The 17,612-nt window shown below is 44.7% G+C and overlaps 1 protein-coding gene and 1 non-coding gene across 4 annotated transcripts in view; both read left to right on the forward strand.

Moving 5' to 3' along the window:
• The window catches only part of lace (serine palmitoyltransferase long chain base subunit), a 79,898-nt gene that overhangs the window by 2,989 nt on the left and 59,297 nt on the right, over window positions 1-17,612 (forward strand). The window lies entirely within an intron of this gene.
• Window positions 1,180-1,282, forward strand: LOC137636608 (U6 spliceosomal RNA). Its single transcript, XR_011043162.1, has one exon. It is a non-coding gene; the product is annotated as a U6 spliceosomal RNA (small nuclear RNA).

Consider the following 17,612-nt stretch of genomic DNA (forward strand, 5'->3'; position numbering starts at 1 on the left):
TTTTCCTGAATGTGCTAGACTCTCTAGATGTTCTGTCCCTGAGCACGCTAAACGCACCATAATGACGTAAATCTGAATGCGCTAGGCGCTCTTCTTATGAATGCTTTTCACCTCAGCGCGCTCCTTTTTCTGATTGCCTCTCAGGTGCACGTCAACCAAACATGGTTCATCTAGACCCACCACCCCTATTATATCTCTGGACTCAATACCGAAAGCAACCAGTGCTACAGTTCCTCCGGAGTTCAATTTTAGGTTGAAGGGACAACACCTTGCCTCCATTAAAACTAGATAATAGGGGACAAGGAAGACGACTACAGGAAACCCCTCCTTTAGCTATTATTCTTTCTCCTCAGATGTTTGCGACTGCCGTCAATTTTTGGTGTGCAACCAAGCTTGCTCTACTCTTCAGAACAACGCCCCGATGCAAGCACCTTTTCGATCATCACAGTGCGAGCATCTTTTGGAATGTCAGTATATATGCTTCCGATGTGAGCATTGATCATTATCGTGAACCTGTTAGAGATTGCTCGCGGTTATGGTTGCTCCATCTCTCTATTTCACACTCCAATCAGAGCGATACTAGGTATACAGAACTGTATACTGAGGGTTTGCACATTTTTAAGAGCCCCACAAAACAGGTGTATGATTGCGAGCCTTAGCCTTAACTGCTTAAGTCGCTGCTTGCGACTGGATGCACACCCTCTCACCTGCTTGCGATCGATAGCGCATCCCCCCACCTGGCTGCTTGATCCCTTTCCCATGGGAGTACCGTGGGTAGCCCTCTCATGCGTTCCTATACAAATAACGCGAGGGAAGAACTCAGGTTATACAGTGAAGGAAATACAGATTACCATACTTCTGAATGGGTCAATATGGAAATTTTGGGCCTAGCAGGTGGGCCACTGATGAAGTGGCTGCTCTTAAGCATATAACTTGGAGCAGACACATGTAGGTTTCCTAGCTTGTTGCACGATGAATTGCGAGCCCAGACCATTGTTGCGCTCTCCCTTGCTCCCTAATATACTTGGCACAGATAATAAAGGTAAGTGCAAACACACTAATAAGGTGTTAATCAGCAGAGTCCAAGGACTTGCCGAGTCTGGCCCAAAGGATGATCATTTCAGAGCATACAAGGTCAGCGCCACAATCAACTCGGGACAGGAAAAAGGGGCCAGAGACTTCCTTTGACAGTACATGTAAGAAAATTGTAACAATACAGACAAGCTTAACATGGCCCTTGGGTGAGGCTGGCATGCAAAATACCGAAGCGTCCTGCAATTTTCCCTCCTTTCCCCAGGGGCGGCAACCCTACTTCAAAATGCTACGAGTGGGAGAATGTCTGCAACCCTGATAGAAGAGAGGATGGTATCACACGACAGAACTGTGGACTGTGGACGTGTTCCAGTCCGGATTCTGTCTCCTGTTCATGAACTCTCCTGCTCTAATTTACCACCAGTGACATCGTCGGCCTACCGCTGTAGTAGTCAGGGAGCTGTGGCTGGATAAAGCACATAGACTGAAGGGTTTTGGTGTTTACCTCAACTTAGCTTCACTACTTTTAAATAGATGGTCCCAAAAACTTTTGAACGGTGATGGGCAATGGAACCCAACATCCTTCTCTTGGTCATTACAGAACTTAAAATGAGAGAAGTTTGTGTATGATCACTGCTGTGTCCACTATTTATATAGTACATACTTGAGAAATTAGTATCAAATAATTTCAGGTGGAAATAAAGCAAATTGGGGTTGTGGTGGCCAATGTGGTAACGTCCCTGATTGGTGAACGCCAGACTGGGCTTCGAGTCCCACTGAAACTCGTTAGTTTCTTTGGTCGCTGTAACCTCACCATCCTTGTGAGCTAAAGATGGAGGGTTTGGGAGAGCCTATAGGTCTATCTGCTGAGTCATCAGCAGACATTGCCTTGCCCTCCTTGGTGCTAGCTTGGGGGGAGAGGGGATTGGCAACTCGTCATATGTATACATGGTCAGTCTCTGGGCTGTGTCCTGCTCGATAGGGCAATGTCACTGTCCCTTACCTCTGCCATTCATGAGCGGCTTTTAAATCTTTAAAGAATATATTTATTTGTAAAGCCAAATTAAAGAAAAAGCTTGCACTGGACAATATATATTTCAAATTAACTAATCGGGTAGTTGAATCAGTAGAACTTCAAAAGTTCAAACTTGCAGCAAATGTTTATGTTGATCAGACTGACATTAGTCTTTTTATATTTTATTTTAATGTTGTATTACCTATACCATTTATTTATTCCTTGTTTCCTTTCCTCACGGGGCTATTTTTCCCTGTTAGAGCCCTTGGTATTATAGCTTCTTGCTTTTCCAACTAGGGTTGTAGCTTAGCTAGTAAAAATAATAATACCATACGAAAGTATGGGACATCAATTTAGTTCAAATAACTCAAAACATACATAAGTACAATAGCATATCTTTACAGCTTTACCATAAAATATATTAGTTCCAAAACCAACTTTCCATTTTCAATTAAAAAAAAAATGAGCTTCATTACTTGAGGTACGATATAAAGGTTTTCTTAAAAATTATGATTTTACAGAAAACTTATATATATGTATATATATATATATTTGTATATATATATATATATATATATATATATATATATATATATATAAATATATATATATATATATATATATATATATATATATATATATATATTTATTTACGGCCTTTTAACCAATACAAATTTTGACAACCTTTTTGCGTTGAAATTCCAATCAAAATGGCGATTTCTAATCAAATCAGATATGGCTTATGTTATCTGCTTACGGCATAGTTTGTACTTATTTTACACTAAGTGAGATAAGTCCTTTATCATTTAGAGGTCAGTGATTAACCTACAAACTATGTAATTTCTTGTCCAGATCAGAGTTGACGCCAGAAACTCGATATCTTGAATGAACCTACGCTGACATTCGTGAAACTATATTAGTTCTGAATTTGGTTTAAAGTAGAGTATATATACGGATCATTGCAATGTACTGGAAAGAACATTCGACTTTTGTTAGTCACACGAGGGTAATTTTATCTAGACCTCTACAGAATTGGAAAATTGGGGTTACAGTATCTTTATTTTCAGATTGAGTCACGGTTTGGACGATATCTCTATGGCAGATGCCTTATCAAACAGGGTTTTTTCAGGTCATGATCTAATCTATCATAGTTCACCATATAGGATGATGTATTACCCAATGTGGGTTTTTTTTTTTTTTTTTTTTTCTTTTGGCGATAGATAAAACTCTTCAGTCGATTTAAATCTTACCTGCCCTACTGAGTGCACGACTTTGTATAACCTAAAACAAAAGTATCCTTGACTAAACGGCATATTAGAAATACAGAATTATTCACAGTTAAAACTATAGTTAATTCTTTTTAGCGAGGCAGATTTGCACCGAGTCACAGGGGTGCCCTTTTAGCTCGGAAACGTTTCCTGATTGCTGATTGGTTGGAAAAGATAATTCTAACCAATCAGGTAGCAGGAAACTTTTTCCGAGCTAAAAGGGCACCGCTGCGAGTCGTTGCAAATGCGCCTCATTAAAAAAGATTGAGTAAAGAAAAGCACTCAGAGTGCAGACCTCCACCATGGCAGCTTATTTCTCGAAATCAGCTTCCCTTTCCCAGAATTAATTTAGACCGTAAGTGTATTTGAAGACTGTATGACAACCATGTGCGAAATTAAGTTTAAGGTTAAGGTTAATTTGGTCGATCTTTTGCTTAACCTTGACCTTTAACTTAGTACTTTCAAAATTGAATCACATCTACATCGCAACATCATAATTTCTAAATGTTTAGCTACTCTGTGTAAGATTGTGGCCAGGAAGTTGTTCACAAACAGACAAACAGAGGCGAAAACATAACCTCCTAACTTTGTTGGTGGAGTTAATAAGTTATAAAAAAAATCTAATTTTAAAAGTACTTTGCATATTTCCCCACTATAGATAATTACTTTTATATATAAGCCTCTAGGTCCTTAGCCTATCTTAAATTGTCTCATAACTGACAACAATGCCCTACACCTTAACTGTACAAACAAGAGAAATCTACCCCAAAACAGTGGAAGACCATGGTACAGAGGCCATGACACTACCTAAGACTAAGAGAAAAATGGTTTGATTTTGGAGTGTCCTTCTCCTAGAAGAGCTGCTTAAACCATAGCTAGAGTCTCTTCTACCCTTACCAAGAGGAAAGTGGCCACTGAACAATTACAGTGCAGTAGTTAACCCCTTAATAGAAGAATTTTTGGGTAATCTCAGTGTTGTCAGGTGTATGAGAACGGAGGAGAACATGTAAAGAATAAGGCAGACTATTCGGTGTATGTTTAGGCAAAGGGAAAATGAACCCTAACCAGAGAGAAGGATCCAATGTAGTACTGTCTGGCTAGTCAAAGGACCCAATAACTCCCTATCGGTAGTATCTTAATGGTTAATCAGTTGGAAGATAAAATTCTGTATTGAGACGCCTTCCCGAATTCAGAGATTTGCTGGCGAGCAGTACTAATCTCTCAGTCCTGGAGGTAGGTGACTCTCTAGATAGGAACGTGGTGCTTTTAACCCATCTATAACGTTGCGGAGAAGCTCATACTTACAGGTTATCGATGCAGACCAAAGGCCGAACACGTAGACTAAGAAGAGGACACCAACGTACAGTAAGTTGCTCAAACGGGAATTATTATTACTGTATTAGTAGTAGTAGTAGCTAAGCTACAACCATAGTTGGAAAAGAAGAATGATATAAGCCCAAGGGCTCCAACAGGGAAATGATAGCCCAGTGAGGAAAGGAAAAAAGGAAATAAATAAACTACATGGGAAGTAATGTACAATTAAGATAAAAAATATTTTAAGAACAGTAACAACATTAAAATAGATCTATCATAAACAAACTATAAAAAAATACTAATATCAGCCTAATTAACATAAAAACATTTGCTGCAAATTTGAACTTTTGAAGTTCTACCAACTCAACTCTACCTGATTTGGAAGATCATTCCACAACTTGGTCACAGCTAGAGAGAGTTAAAGAGACATTATCAATGCTGAGATCTGGATATTGAGGGGCCACTTTCCTTGACCTACTTACAATCATTCTTTGATTTTAGTTAGGATTCAACTTCATGCCCCATAATTTGCACCACACACTAATTTTAGCGAGATCTCTATTAAGGGATTCAGCAATCCCTGATCTACATTCAGGAGATGGAATTAATGGAAAGTGAGTAGCATCATCTGCATATGCAACTAGCTTGTTTTCTAGGCCAAGCTATTTATCGTGTAAGTTGTCTGAAAAGTAATGGGCCAAGAACACTACCCTGAGGGACACCTAGAATTCCCAAATTGCTTGGAGGATCAATAACACGTTCCTCCTGGGAAGAAGCGGCTAAGAAACAAAATGCTGGAATATCTGACACAGAATAGTGCACTACCAATTCAGTAGTCAAAATAGAAGTGTCACCCATTTCATTGGAAGTGTGCTGCCACAATTGGGAGTACAATAGGATCCCAAACTACTTCCAGCATTAATACAGGGGTCTCATCAAAATCTCCAGGTGCATATAACCAAGCGTCCAGTGCTTTCTTTCTCCCATGAGTCCTGGCTCACTTGGACTGAGTAACATCTTTTGAGGATGGTAAGTTTTCATTTGTCATTGGGACTTGCTACGTCAGCCTCGCCAAACTTGTTACCATCACTGCGGGAATCGGAAACTATCCGAGGTATGAGACATGAAATAATCGACTCCTTGGAGTCCAAATACAGAATATGCCATGTTTGACTCTGGTAACTTATTAGGAACCGTCTCATTATTCACACACAACCATACACCGTTGTCCTGCTTACGGATCAGAACAATGACCCAAGATCAAGGAGAGATGCTGTGTTCAATAATACTGATTCATACAATGGAACTGTTTGTTGATGGCATCAGCAATTGGTTTTGCAAACCACTGAATCGTCTTGCAAATGGATGTCTCATCATGTAGGTGGATGCGTAGTAATTAGCTTACGGACTATCCCACGTCGTCATCAGTACTAATGACCGGGAGATGATGGCTAAACATCTGTAAAAACTGGTCCTTCCAAGAGTAAGAGGATGATTCGGACCCAATTTATGGTTTTCTTACGTGTACAACGCAGATATTTTAGGCTAAAAAACATCCATTGAAGTCAGATCCATGAACCTGCTGGTGCTATCAAACTGTTGGTACACTTGATCGACGGAACCTTATCCTCTTCAGAATCATACATGCTCGAGTTTCAAGTTCCCAGGATAAGTTCCCAGCCATTTGGAACTGGGACTTCTTCCAGGATGAGTCTTGTATGTAAAGAACAATTTAAGTAGGAACAAATGACAAGTTTTTAAAGTAATTAACATAGTATTTTACCTTTTTCAATATTAATCTTACCCGATAATCATGTAGCTGTCAACTCTGTTGCCGACAGAAATCTACGGTCGGGATACGCCAGCGATCGCTATACAGGTGGGGGTGAACACCACAGCGCCATCTGTGGTCAGGTACTCCAGTACTTCTTGTCAACACCACCTCAATTTTTCCTCTGTCGTGCCTCCGGCTAGACCTACATGGATACGCTGTTGATTCTGGAGTTATTGCTCACGATTTGGTGATGTATTTGCTCTAGAGTTTAGCCTTCGCTATTCAGGAAGCTTTATCATTAGCTTAGCAAGTTTTTGGAATTAATTTGATTTAATTTTTGATTTAATTTTGGTGACGAAGAGAGTATGAACTCTCTTTCACTTTTAATGGCCGACCCTTCCCTTAGACGGAAGTGTTGGTGTCGAAGAGAGTATAGACTCTCTTTCTTAATTTTGCTTAACAAAAGTTATAGATTTATTTTATATCTCTCCGCCTTTTATAGGCCTCTTCGATTAACTTCCTTTTATTATAAACTTATTAAAATTAATTTTTAAATATTAATCTTACCCGATAATCATGTAGCTGTCAACTCTGTTGCCGACAGAAATCTACGGTAGGGATACGCCAGCGATCGCTATACAGGTGGGGGTGAACACCACAGCGCCATCTGTGGTCAGGTACTCCAGTACTTCTTGTCAACACCACCTCAAATTTTTCCTCTGTCGTGCCTCCGGCTAGACCTACATGGATACGCTGTTGATTCTGGAGTTATTGCTCACGATTTGGTGATGTATTTGCTCTAGAATTTAGCCTTCGCTATTCAGGAAGCTATATCATTAGCTTAGCAAGGTTTTGGAATTAATTGGATTTAATTTTGGTACGAAGAGAGTATGAACTCTCTTTCACTTTTAAATGGCCGACCCTTCCCTTAGACGGAAGTGTTGGTGTCGAAGAGAGTATAGACTCTCTTAATTTTGCTTAACAAAAGTTATAGATTTATTTTATATCTCTCCGCCTTTTATAGGCCTCTTTGATTAACTTCCTTAAATTATTATAAACTTATTAAAATTTGTTTATATTCGACCTTTCCTAATAGTAGGCGGTCTTTTCTTGGAACCGAAGTTAATTAACATTGAGCCCGTCATTTCGTTTTTACCTGTTAACATATTATGCTATTTTAATGTTTTTGAAAGAATTTCTTTGATAGTCTTGTACTGTTTTCAAAGTTGAACTAACGTTTTGTTTTGTCTCTGCAGTTGTTGACGTTCAGAACGTTCAACTTGCGCTCTATCGTTACGATAGAGAGAGAGTCTGTCACGGTGTCACGTTGCAGTAAGAGTAAACCGATTCTAGCGTTTTGTTCATTCTTTCTTAGCTTAAATGGTTTTAATTCTAATAAAGGAACTTTTTATTTGGGAAATCTTTCAGTTTTTTTCCTTTAACAATAATATGTTTTAACGATATATATATTGGGCTCTTCTCTCAGGTGCTAAGTCAAGAGAGAGAGAGAGAGAGATAGAGACGGAGGGAGAGAGAGGAGGATAAACGTTTAGTTCAAGCGAGTAACGTTGTTATCGTTTTTGCTCTTCTCCCTAGTCTCTTTAGGGGAAGAAGGTAAACGTTTCTAGAGTTTTATTCTTGTTCTCAAGCTTTATGCAGTGAGAGATTTTAAACGTAGTTTATTTGATCTAGTGTTTAGTCTCTTTCCAGCCACTGAATTATTTATCTTTCATTATATTTTTTTTCTGTTACATTGTAATTCTGTTTTCGCAATTACTAACTTTTAAGGAAGGATAGAATTGCGTGTTTCAGGTACAAACCACTTAAAGTTTCGAGTTCAGTGAAATAAGTGCAAACAGAAAATCAAAAGTGATAAGTGATAAGCGTACAGTGTTGCGTTCGAGGGTTCGTCTGTTCGTGCCAGTTGTTCGCCTAGTCTGGGACCTCTTACAAGCTCCCAAGCCCAGGGGAGAAGTAATGTCGAAGGACTTATGGGTTCAGCAGGCCTTGATCGACGAACAGACGTTTCCGTCCGTGGTTTCGGGCGTATCTACACACGTTTGCCGACGTGAGATCGCCCCACCCACACAAAGACGAGAGAGCCCATTTATTCCTCGTCTGCGGAAGAGGTTTCTCGTAAGAAACCATGGACCAAATCTTGCAGCTTTTAAGTGCAAGTCGGTCCCTTCCGCGCAAGTCCAACTCCTAGGTGGTGCCATTAGCACTGGGTCAGTTCGGACTTGCTGCAGTACGACAACTGCACACCTCCCAGAGAGGCAAGGTGGTATCGCAACAGGCAGTAACTCCGTCTGTTGCCGCACCAGCTGTTTTAGACCCTCAGTCTCAACGGACAGTAGCTCCGTTTGTTGTTGTCTTTCTTAAACTCTAGTGGTCTATGCTGCAGACAATGCAGTCTCAGCTTGCGGTGTTGATGCAGGAGTTTCAGGCAGAGAAGGTTAACACACCTCCTCCTGCGAGCGCTCCTCCACCTCTACGCAGTCCAGCCTGCCAGACGTATGATGTTGAGGTTCCTCAAGCTACCTCCATGCGTGAGCTGCCGCATTGGGAGTTGCCAGATACCAGCGCTGTGCAGCAACCTCCACTTTCCTTGAGGCAGGAGCCTCTTGCCACGCGGCAACCTCCTCAACACTTGAGGCAGGAGCCTTATGCTTTGCAGCAACCTCCTCTACTCTTGAGGCAGGAGCCTCATGCGTTGCGACAACCTCTTCCATCCTCGAGGCAGCAACCTCTTGCGGTGTGACAACCTCCACCATCCTCGAGGCAGCAACCTCAACTCCACCTCTGCGCAGTCCACCTTGCCAGACGTATGATGTTGAGGTTCCTCAACCTACCTCCACGCGTGAGCTGCCGCATTGGGAGTTGCCAGATACCAGCGCTATGCAGCAACCTCTTGCGTTGCGGCAACCTCCACCATCCTTGAGGCAGCAACCTCAACTCTTGCGGCAGCCACCTCCACTCTTGAGGCAAGAACCTCAACTCTTGAGAGCCTCAACTCTTGAGGAACCTCATGCTATGAGGCAGCCGCCTCAACGCATGCAGCAACCGCATTCTTCACAGCATGAGCCTCTCTCTGCGCAGCTACCTCCTCAACCCTTGAGGCAGACGCAACTCTTGAGGCAGGAACCTCACAGAAGCTTCATGCTATGCGGCATCCTCCTCAAACCATGAGGCAGGAGCCTCAACCCATGAGGCAGCCTCATGCTATGCGGCATCCTCCTCAACCCATGAGGCTCCTGCCTCATGCTATGCGGCAGGAGCCTCAACCCATGAGGCAGGAGTCTCATGCTATGAGGAGCCTCATGCTATGCGGCGGCATCCTCAACCATGAGGCAGGAGCCTCATGCTATGCGGCAGCCGCCTCAACCCATGAGGCAGGAGCCTCATACTATGCGGCATCCTCCTCAACGCATGCAGCATAAGCCTCTTCCCTTGCAGCTTGAGCCTCATCCCATGCAGCATGAGCCTCATACCATGCAGCATGAGCCTCATCCCATGCAGCATAAGCCGCACGCCATGCAACATGCTCTGCTTACCTTACAGCATGCTCTACATACAGCATGCTCCGCATACAGCATGCTCTGCATACCTTACCGCATGCTTCTCAGTCACACATCTTTGGTTGTTGCCAACTCACTAGACTGTCAAGCAGTTTCATAACGTTGCCTTCTAGTCTGCTGCTTTTGCACCAGTGAAACCCTCACTGAGAGAACTTAGCTTTTCTCGGATATGGTTCCTGTAGATGAGAAAGTGCTATTCTCCCTCCTTCTGATATTCCCTTGAGGACTCTGTCATTTGGAGAGGAGCCTTTAGCTGCTTAGCCTCCTATGGACTTTTATTTAAGCATAACATGCTTCCAGGGAGGGTAATGATTCCACTTCAGTCGCTAACCCCGTCTGTTACCACTCTTGCTCCCATAGACCTTGAGCTGTGTTGCAAGACATGCAGTCCAAGCTTAGTCCTTGTTAGAGGATTTTTTGTTTACGGAGTCAGTGTGTCTCTGGGAAGACGTTCAACAACCAGCAGAAGTGACTTGTTGTGACGCAGTGCGGCAACCTCAGCAACCCGATAAGGAGTTGTCTGTACGACCCAGACAGTCTAGACAGCTTCGGGTTGTCACTGTACTTCCTCGCTTCCCCATGGTTGACAGTTCACAGACTGTGCAGCAGTACCATGATCTTGTGTCCGACTCCGTCAGACGACTAGCTTTTAAGAGCTCCCACAAGTCGTCGCTGTCTGGAGATTCTCAGATGGACTATGGATCTGACCAAGGAACTGGGCCTCCTGGTCAATTTTGAGGAGTCTCAGCTCGTCCCATCCCAGACCATTGTCTACCTGGGTATGGATCTTCAGAGTCGAGCTTTTCGGGCTTTTCCGTCGGCCCCAAAGATCTACTAAGCCCTAGATTGCATCCAGAGCATGCTGAGAAGGAACCGATGCTCAGTCAGGTAGTGGATGAGTCTAACAGGGACACTTTCATCGCTGGCCCTGTTCATCGAGTTAGGGAGACCCCACCTCCCCCCCCTTCAGTTTCATCTAGCGGCTCACTGGATAAAGGACATGACGATAGAGACGATCTCAGTTCCTGTTTCCGAAGAGAGGAGGTCTACTCTCACGTGGTGAAAGAACAGCTTTCTTCTCAAGGAAGTCTACCTTTGACTGTTCAGAAACCCGACCGCCGTCTCTTCTCGGACGCATCAGACACGGGCTGGGGTGCGACTTTGGACGGACAGGAATGCTCGGGAACATGGAATCAGGAGCTAAGGACACTTCACATCTATTGCAAGGAGCTGTTGGCGGTTCATCTGGCCTTGATAAACTTCAAGTCCCTCCAGCTTAACAAGGTGGTGGAGGTGGACTCTGACAACACCACAGCCTTGGCTTACATCTCCAAGCAGGGAGCGACTCATTCGTGGAAGTTGTTCTAGATCGCAAGGGACCTCCTCATCTGGTTAAAAGATCGAAAGCTCACGCTGGTAACGAGGTTCATTCAGGGCGATATGAATGTCATGGCAGATCGCCTTAGCCGGAAGGGTCAGGTCATCCCCACAGAGTGGACCCTTCACAAGAATGTTTGCAGCAGACTTTGGGCCCTGTGGGGTCAGCCAACCATAGATCTGTTCGCTACCTCGATAACCTAGAGGCTCCCGTTGTATTGTTCTCCGATTCCAGACCCAGCAGCAGTTCACGTGGATGCTTTTCTGCTGGATCGGTCCCATCTCGACCTGTATGCATTCCCCCCGTTCAAGATTGTCAACAGGGTACTTCAGAAGTTCGCCTCTCGCAAAGGGACACGGCTGACGTTGGTTGGCTCCGCTCTGGCCCGCGAGAGAATGGTTCATAGAGGTACTGCAATGGCTGGTCGACATTCCCAGGACTCTTCCTCTAGGAGTGGACCTTCTACGTCTACCTCACGTAAAGAAGGTACATCCAAACCTTCACGCTCTTCGTCTGACTGCCTTCAGACTTTCGAAAGACTCTCAAGAGCTAGGGGCTTTTCGAAGGAGGCAGCCAGAGCGATTGCCAGAGCAAGGAGGACATCTACTCTCAGAGTCTATCAGTCTAAAGGGGAAGTCTTCCGAAGCTGGTACAAGGCCAATGCAGTTTCCTCATCCAGTACCACTGTAACCCAGATTGCTGACTTCCTGTTACATCTAAGGAACGTAAGGTCCCTTTCAGCTCCTACGATTAAGGGTTACAGAAGTATGTTGGCAGCGGTTTTCCGCCACAGAGGCTTGGATCTTTCCACCAACAAAGATCTACAGGACCTCCTTAGGTCTTTTAAGACCTCAAAGGAACGTCGGTTGTCCACTCTAGGCTGGAATCTAGACGTGGTCCTAAGGTTCCTTATGTCATCAAGATTTGAACCTCTCCAATCAGCCTCTTTTAAGGACCTCACATTAAAAACTCTTTTCCTCGTGTGCTTGACAACAGCTAAAAGAGTAAGTGAGATCCACGCCTTCAGCAGGAACATAGTTTTCACATCTGAAACGGCTACATGTTCCTTGCAGCTCGTTTTTTTGCTAAAACGAGCTTCCTTCACGTCCTTGGCCTAAGTCGTTCGAGATCCCAAGCCTGTCCAACTTGGTGGGGGACGAACTGGAGAGAGTACTTTGCCCAGTTAGAGCTCTTAGGTACTATCTTAAAAGGTCATAACCTTTACGAGGACAATCAGAAGCCTTATGGTGTGCTATCAAGAAGCCTTCTCTTCCAAGGTCTAAGAACTCAGTTTCTTACCTATTCAGGCTCCTGATTAGGGAAGCACATTCTCATCTGAAGGAAGAAGACCTTGCTTTGCTGAAGGTAAGGACACATGAAGTGAGAGCTGTGGCTACTTCAGTGGCCCTCAAACAGAACCGTTCTCTGCAGAGTGTTATGGATGCAACCTATTGGAGAAGCAAGTCAGTGTTCGCATCATTCTATCTCAAAGATGTCCAGTCTCTTTACGAGAACTGCTACACCCTGGGACCATTCGTAGCAACGAATGCAGTAGTAGGCGGGGGCTCAGCCACTACATTCCCATAATCCCATAACCTTTTTAACCTTTCTCTTGAATACTTTTTATGGGTTGTACGGTCGGCTAAGAAGCCTTCCACATCCTTGTTGATTTGGCGGGTGGTCAATTCTTTCTTGAGAAGCGCCGAGGTTAAAGGTTGTGATGAGGTCCTTTAGTATGGGTTGCAGCCCTTTATACTTCAGCACCTAAGAGTCGTTCAGCATCCTAAGAGGACCGCTACGCTCAGTAAGGAAGACGTACTTAATAAAGGCAGAGTAATGGTTCAAGTCGTCTTCCTTACCAGGTACTTATTTATTTTATGTTATTTTTGAATAACTAATAAAATAAAATACGGGATACTTAGCTTCTTTGTTAACATGTATGCTGGTCTCCACCCACCACCCTGGGTGTGAATCAGCTACATGATTATCGGGTAAGATTAATATTGAAAAATGTTATTTTCATTAGTAAAATAAATTTTTGAATATACTTACCCGATAATCATGATTTAATTGACCCACCCTTCCTCCCCATAGAGAACCAGTGGACCGAGGAAAAAATTGAGGTGGTGTTGACAAGAAGTACTGGAGTACCTGACCACAGATGGCGCTGTGGTGTTCACCCCCACCTGTATAGCGATCGCTGGCGTATCCCTACCGTAGATTTCTGTCGGCAACAGAGTTGACAGCTACATGATTATCGGGTAAGTATATTCAAAAATTTATTTTACTAATGAAAATAACATTTTTATTTATATTTGTTTATATTCGACCTTTCCTAATAGTAGGCGGTCTTTTCTTGGAACCGAAGTTAATTAACATTGAGCCCGTCATTTCGTTTTTACCTGTTAACATATGCTATTTTAATGTTTTTGAAAGAATTTCTTTGATAGTCTCGTACTGTTTTCAAAGTTGAACTAACGTTTTGTTTTGTCTCTGCAGTTGTTGACGTTCAGAACGTTCAACTTGCGCTCTATCGTTACGATAGAGAGAGAGTATTCACGGTGTCACGTTGCAGTAAGAGTAGAACGATTCTATCGTTTTGTTCATTCTTTCTTAGCTTAAATGGTTTTAATTCTAATAAAGGAACTTTTTATTTGGGAAATCTTTCAGTTTTTTTCCTTTAACAATAATATGTTTTAACGATACATATAATTGGGCTCATCTCTCAGGTTCTAAGTCAAGAGAGAGAGAGAGAGAGATAGAGACGGAGGGAGAGAGAGGAGGATAAACGTTTCGTTCAAGCGGGTAACGTTGTTCGTTTTTGCTCTTCTCCCTAGTCTCTTTAGGGGAAGAAGGTAAACGTTTCTAGAGTTTTATTCTTGTTCTCAGGCTTTATGCGGTGAGAGATTTTAAACGTAGTTTATTTGATCTAGTGTATAGTCTCTTTTCCAGCCACTGAATTATTTATCTTTCATTATGTTTTTCTGTTACATTGTAATACTGTTTTCGCAATTACTAACTTTTAATGAAGGATAGAATTGCGTGTTTCAGGTACAAACCACTTAAAGTTTCGAGTTCAGTGAAATAAGTGCAAACAGAAAATCAAAAGTGATAAAGTGATAAGCGCAAAGTGTTACAGTGTTGCGTTCGAGGGTTCGTCTGTTCGTGCCAGTTGTTCGTCTAGTCTGGGACCTCTTACAAGCTCCCAAGCAGGGGAGAAGTAACGTCGAAGGACTTATGGGTTCATCAGGCCTTGATCGACGAACAGACGTTTCCCTCCGTGGTTTCGGGTGTAACCAACTCACGTAGCCGACGTGATCACCCCACCCACACAAAGACGAGAGAGCCCTTTTATTCCTCGTCTGCGGAAGAGGTTTCTCGCAGAAACCATGGACCAAATCTTGCAGCTTTTAAGTGCAAGTCGGTCCCTTCCGCGCAAGTCCAACTCCTAGGTGGTGCCATTAGCACTGGGTCAGTTCGGACTTGCTGCAGTACGACAACTGCACACCTCCCAGAGAGGCAAGGTGGTATCGCAACAGGCAGTAACTCCGTCTGTTGCCGCACCAGCTGTTTTAGACCCTCAGTCTCAACGGACAGTAGCTCCGTTTGTTGTTGTCTTTCTTAAACTCTAGTGGTCTATGCTGCAGACAATGCAGTCTCAGCTTGCGGTGTTGATGCAGGAGTTTCAGGCAGAGAAGGTTAGCACACCTCCTCCTGCGAGCGCTCCTCCACCTCTGCGCAGTCCACCCTGCCAGACGTATGATGTTGAGGCTCCTCCTGCCTCCATGCGTGAGCTGCCGCATTGGGAGTTGCCAGGTACCAGCGCTATGCAGCAACCTCCACTTTCCTTGAGGCAGGAGCCTCATGCTATGCGGCAACCGCCTCAACTCTTGAGGCAAGAGCCTCAACTCTTGAGGCAAGAACCTCAACTCTTGAGGCAAGAGCCTCAACTCTTGAGGCAAGAGCCTCAACTCTTGAGGCAAGAGCCTCAACTCTTGAGGCAAGAACCTCAACTCTTGAGGCAAGAGCCTCAACTCTTGAGGCAAGAACCTCAACTCTTGAGGCAAGAACCTCAACTCTTGAGGCAAGAACCTCAACTCTTGAGGCAAGAGCCTCAACTCTTGAGGCAAGAACCTCAACTCTTGAGGCAAGAGCCTCAACTCTTGAGGCAAGAGCCTCAACTCTTGAGGCAAGAACCTCAACTCTTGAGGCAAGAGCCTCAACTCTTGAGGCAAGAACCTCAACTCTTGAGGCAAGAACCTCAACTCTTGAGGCAAGAGCCTCAACTCTTGAGGCAAGAGCCTCTCTCTGCGCAGCCACCTCCTCAACCCTTGAGGCAGATGCAACTCTTGAGGCAGGAACCTCATGCTATGAGGCAGCCGCCTCAACGCATGCAGCAACCGCATTCTTCACAGCATGAGCCTCTCTCTGCGCAGCTACCTCCTCAACCCTTGAGGCAGACGCAACTCTTGAGGCAGGAACCTCACAGGAGCCTCATGCTATGCGGCATCCTCCTCAAACCATGAGGCAGGAGCCTCATGCTATGCGGCATCCTCCTCAACCCATGAGGCAGGAGCCTCATGCTATGCGGCAACCTCCTCTACCCATGAGGCAGCCTCATGCTATGCGGCATCCTCCTCAACCCATGAGGCAGGAGCCTCATGCTATGCGGCATCCTCCTCAACCCATGAGGCAGGAGTCTCATGCTATGAGGAGCCTCATACTATGCGGCATCCTCCTCAAACCATGAGGCAGGAGCCTCATGCTATGCGGCAACCGCCTCAACCCATGAGGCAGGAGCCTCATACTATGCGGCATCCTCCTCAACGCATGCGGCATGAGCCTCATCCCTTGCAGCATGAGCCTCATCCCATGCAGCATGAGCCTCATACCATGCAGCATGAGCCTCATCCCATGCAGCATGAGCCTCATCCCATGCAGCATAAGCCGCACGCCATGCAACATGCTCTGCTTACCTTACAGCATGCTCTACATACAGCATGCTCTGCATACCTTACCGCATGCTCCTCAGTCACACATCTTTGGTTGTTGCCAACTCACTAGACTGTCAAGCAGTTTCATAACGTTGCCTTCTAGTCTGCTGCTTTTGCACCAGTGAAACCCTCACTGAGAGAACTTAGCTTTTCTCGGATATGGTTCCTGTAGATGAGAAAGTGCTATTCTCCCTCCTTCTGATATTCCCTTGAGGACTCTGTCATTTGGAGAGGAGCCTTTAGCTGCTTAGCCTCCTATGGACTTTTATTTAAGCATAACATGCTTCCAGGGAGGGTAATGGTTCCACTTCAGTCGCTAACCCCGTCTGTTACCACACCTGCTCCCATAGACCTTGAGCTTTGTTGCAAGACATGCAGTCCAAGCTTAGTCCTTGTTAGAGGATTTTTTGTTTACGGAGTCAGTGTGTCACTGGGAAGACGTTCAACAACCAGCAGAAGTGACTTGTTGTGACGCAGTGCGGCAACCTCAGCAACCCGATAAGGAGTTGTCTGTACGACCCAGACAGTCTAGACAGCTTCGGGTTGTCGCTGTACTTCCTCGCTTCCCCATGGTTGACAGTTCACAGACTGTGCAGCAGTACCATGATCTTGTGTCCGGCTCCGTCAGACGACTAGCTTTTAAGAGCTCCCACAAGTCGTCGCTGTCTGGAGATTCTCAGATGGACTATGGATCTGACCAAGGAACTGGGCCTCCTGGTCAATTTTGAGGAGTCCCAGCTCGTCCCATCCCAGACCATTGTCTACCTGGGTATGGATCTTCAGAGTCGAGCTTTTCGGGCTTTTCCGTCGGCCCCAAGGATCTACTAAGCCCTAGATTGCATCCAGAGCATGCTGAGAAGGAACCGATGCTCAGTCAGGTAGTGGATGAGTCTAACAGGGACACTTTCATCGCTGGCCCTGTTCATCGAGTTAGGGAGACGCCACCTCCGCCCCCTTCAGTATCATCTAGCGGCTCACTGGATAAAGGACATGACGCTAGAGACGATCTCAGTTCCTGTTTCCGAAGAGAGGAGGTCTACTCTCACGTGGTGAAAGAACAGCTTTCTTCTCAAGGAAGTCTACCTTTGGCTGTTCAGAAACCCGACCGCCGTCTCTTCTCTGACGCATCAGACACGGGCTGGGGTGCGACTTTGGACGGACAGGAATGCTCGGGAACATGGAATCAGGAGCTAAGGACACTTCACATCTATTGCAAGGAGCTGTTGGCGGTTCATCTGGCCTTGATAAACTTCAAGTCC

Source organism: Palaemon carinicauda, unplaced genomic scaffold, assembly GCF_036898095.1.
Source record: "Palaemon carinicauda isolate YSFRI2023 unplaced genomic scaffold, ASM3689809v2 scaffold34, whole genome shotgun sequence".
Taxonomy (NCBI): Eukaryota; Metazoa; Arthropoda; class Malacostraca; order Decapoda; family Palaemonidae; genus Palaemon; species Palaemon carinicauda.